The sequence below is a fragment of the Capricornis sumatraensis genome, chromosome 9, assembly GCF_032405125.1.
Source record: "Capricornis sumatraensis isolate serow.1 chromosome 9, serow.2, whole genome shotgun sequence".
Classification (NCBI taxonomy): Eukaryota; Metazoa; Chordata; class Mammalia; order Artiodactyla; family Bovidae; genus Capricornis; species Capricornis sumatraensis.
This window is the reverse complement of record NC_091077.1, coordinates 3,640,407-3,643,850: the sequence shown is the minus strand read 5'-3', so window position 1 is coordinate 3,643,850 and position 3,444 is coordinate 3,640,407. Positions and strand designations below refer to the sequence as shown.

Sequence of the window (3,444 nt, the reverse complement as noted above, 5' to 3'; positions counted from 1 at the left end):
CTTTTGAACTGTGGTATTGGAGAAGACTTGTGAGAGTCCCTTGGACAGCAAGGAGATCCAACCAGTCAATCCTAAAGGAAAACAATCCTGAATATTCATTTCAAGGACTGATGCTGCAGCTGAAACTCCAATACTTTGGCCACCTGATAGAACTGACTCACTGGAAAAGACCCTGAACTAAACTGAATGGTGTTGCCACTTTACCAGTCTGAGTGACGGGAAGAACCCTTACCTCCTTTAAAGTCCCTTTACCTTACACCATTTATAGTTGTCTTAAATATTATCTCTATAAACACTGAGCCCCACATTCAGTTCAGTTCAGTTCAGTCGCTCAGTTGTGTCCGACTCTTTGCGACCCCATGAATCACAGCACGCCAGGCCTCCCTGTCCATCACCAACTCCCAGAGTTCACTCAGACTCGCATCCATCGAATCGGTGATGCCATCCAGCCATCTCATCCTCGGTCGTCCCCTTTTCCTCCTGCCCCCAGTCCCTCCCAGCATCACATTAGACGGTGTCATAATTTTTACTTCAATCATCAAAAATAAAGTGGGGAAGTCTGTTGTATTCATGTACATTTTTCTTCTTTTCTGTATTTATCTACATTGTTCTTTTCTGATGTTCCAAGATCCCTCTTTTGTTATCTCCTTTCTGTTTGAGGAACTACCTTAGCCATTCTTTTATGGTAGATCTGCTAGCAGCCAATTCTCTTAGTTTTCCTTCATCTGAGAATATCCTGATTTTCCCTATATTGCTGAAGCATATTTTCATGGGCTTGACACAATTCTGGGTTGACAGTCATTTTTTTTCAGCATTTGAAACAATACTGTACCACTTTCTTGTAGTATCCATGGTTTCTGGTGAGAAATCTGCTGAAATTTTAATTGTTTCTCCCCAAAGGTTTCCGCATTGTTTCTCTTTCACTATTTTCAAGGTTTTTTTAATTTGTCTTTAGCTTGTAGATATTTGACGGATGTGTGTTGACGTGGATTTCTTCAGGTTTACCTTTGAGTTCACTCATTTTCTTATTGTACATTCAGGTGTTTTGTTTTTGTTTGTTTGGGTGTTTGGGTTTTTTTTGTTTTTTTTTTTTGCCAAATTTAAGAATCTTTCAGCCATTATTTCTTCAAATATTTTCAGTCCCATGTCTTCTCCTTTCCTGGGACTCTGATGGCATAAATTTTAGACCTCTGTTAGAAGCCCACATGTCTCTGAAGTTCTATTCTTTTTTCACCACTTTATTTTCTCACCATTATTTCAATTGGATAATATATTTCATCCTATCTTTTTTAAAAATATGGAACACTTTGCAAATTTGCACATCATCCTTGTCGAGGGGCTGTGCTAATCTTCCCTGTATCATTCCAATTTTAGTATATATGTTGCTAAAGCAAGCACTATATCATTCTATCTTTAACTTAACTGATTTAATTGATTCTTTTCCCTATCCTCTCCATCCTACTCTTAGGCCAGTTTTTGAGGTTTTTGTTGTTGTTACTGCACATTTAGGTACGAAATTTTTCAGAGTTCTTCATATCTTCTATTTCTTTGCTGAGACGTCCTATTTTTTCATTTGTTCCAAGCATATTCATCATTGGCAATGTTCTGTGTTTCACCCAACAAGTATAGAAGTCTTGGCTCCTCACTTGGCCTTCTCTGCCAGCACCCTACTAACGGAGGCATAGATGGAGCTACCTCATTACCGCATGGCGAGAACAGAAGCCTAGACACTCTGGAGAAGGGCATGGAGACCCACTCCAGTATTCATGCCTGGAGAATCTCACGGACACAGGAGGACAGGCCAGAGGGTCGCAAAGAGCTGGACACAACTGGAGTGACACCACACGCACGAGAACGGAAGTCTAGGCGCTCCTCACGGCCTGTGCTGACACGGATGGGCTGGGGCCATCGTTTGCATCTGTGGAGTCTGGCTGAAGTAGAGCAGTTATTGTCTAAAAGTTTTCTGTCTTGCCAGGCCCTTTGACCTCAGGGAGCAGGCTTCGTGGAGTCCTTTACTTTGTCGGCTTCTATCTCTCTACCTTTCCGAGTCTTCCTGTGTTCATTTTATCCACAACTTTCAGGAGTTTTAGTTGTACTTAACAGGAGGAACAGGAAAAAGTACATCTACTCCATCTTTCCGGAAGCAGGGTGGAAGGTTCTTTTTAAATATAATCAAATCCGTTTTACATTCCTACTAGCAATGCACAGTGGTTGCATTTTCCCCATATCCATACCAAAACTTGGTTTCTGTTTTATCATAGTCATTCTGATAAGCATGAAGTGATATCTCACTGTGATTTGCATCTGCAATTCCTTCATGACTCCTGATATTAAGCATCTCTCCAAGTGCTTACCAGACATTTATATACCTTTTTTGGATAAAGGTCCATTCAAGTCTTTTGCTTATTTTTGAATTGGGTTGTTTGGAGGGTTTGTTATTTAATTTTAGGAGTTCTCCATACACTTTGTTATCAAATAGGTGTTTGCAAATATTTTCTTCCACTTTTCTACTTTGCTGGTAGTATTCTTTGATGCATAAAAGGTTTTAACTCTGATGAAATCGAGTTTAGCCATTTGTTTTCTTTTTTGGCCTTTAGTGTCATATCGAAGAAATCATTACCAAATCCAGTGTCATGCAATGTCCCCCATGTTGTCATCTAAGAGTCCTATAGCTGGGAGCCTCCTATTGCTCTCGTGTTAGGGTTATGCCCTTTCACCTCTGGGGTCCAGGTTCAGTTTCTGAGCAGGGAACTGAGATCCTGAAAGCCACGTGGACAAAAAATAAAATAAAAAAGTGTTTTACAGCTTTAGTTCTTACACTTAGGTGTTTTATCCATTTTAACTTATTTTTGCATATGGTGTTAGATAAGGGTACAGTTCATTCTTTTTCATGTTGATATCTAGTTTTCCCAGCACCATTTCACAGCACTATTGAAAAGACTGCTCTTCCCTATTAAATGGTCTTGGCAATATTGTCAAAAATTACTTTGTTAAAAGAGTGAAATCATGAATTCATAAAATATAAAATAAGCAAATACAAAATATTTAATTCATTGATTAATGATAAATCAATAAGATGTTGCAACCAGCTTAAAGGAGAATTCAAAGAACAGAGACATACATAGAGCATAAAATGAATCTAAAAATAGATATAAATAAAATTGATGTTTTGGGGGGTGTATTACTTTCTTATTGCTGCAATCACAAATTTACTGGCTTAAAACAACAAATTTATTACCTTACAATTCTAGAGGTCGGAAATCTAATACGGGTGTTCCGGTCTGTTTCCTGCCTTTTCCAGCTTCAAGAGATTGCCTCATTCTTTGGTTCATGACTGTGTCACTCCAGCCTCAGCTTCCATTGTCACATCTCCTTCTCTAACACTGCCCCTGCTGGTAACAGGATCCTTGCGATTACATTGGGCCCTTCTGGGTAATTCAGGAG

The 3,444-nt window shown here is 39.2% G+C and overlaps 1 non-coding gene across 1 annotated transcript; it reads right to left on the bottom strand.

Annotated features, from left to right (window-relative positions):
- Positions 1–1,291: 1,291 nt before the first annotated feature.
- Positions 1,292–1,394, bottom strand: LOC138086764 (U6 spliceosomal RNA). The gene has a single exon (XR_011145459.1). It is a non-coding gene; the product is annotated as a U6 spliceosomal RNA (small nuclear RNA).
- Positions 1,395–3,444: the final 2,050 nt, after the last annotated feature.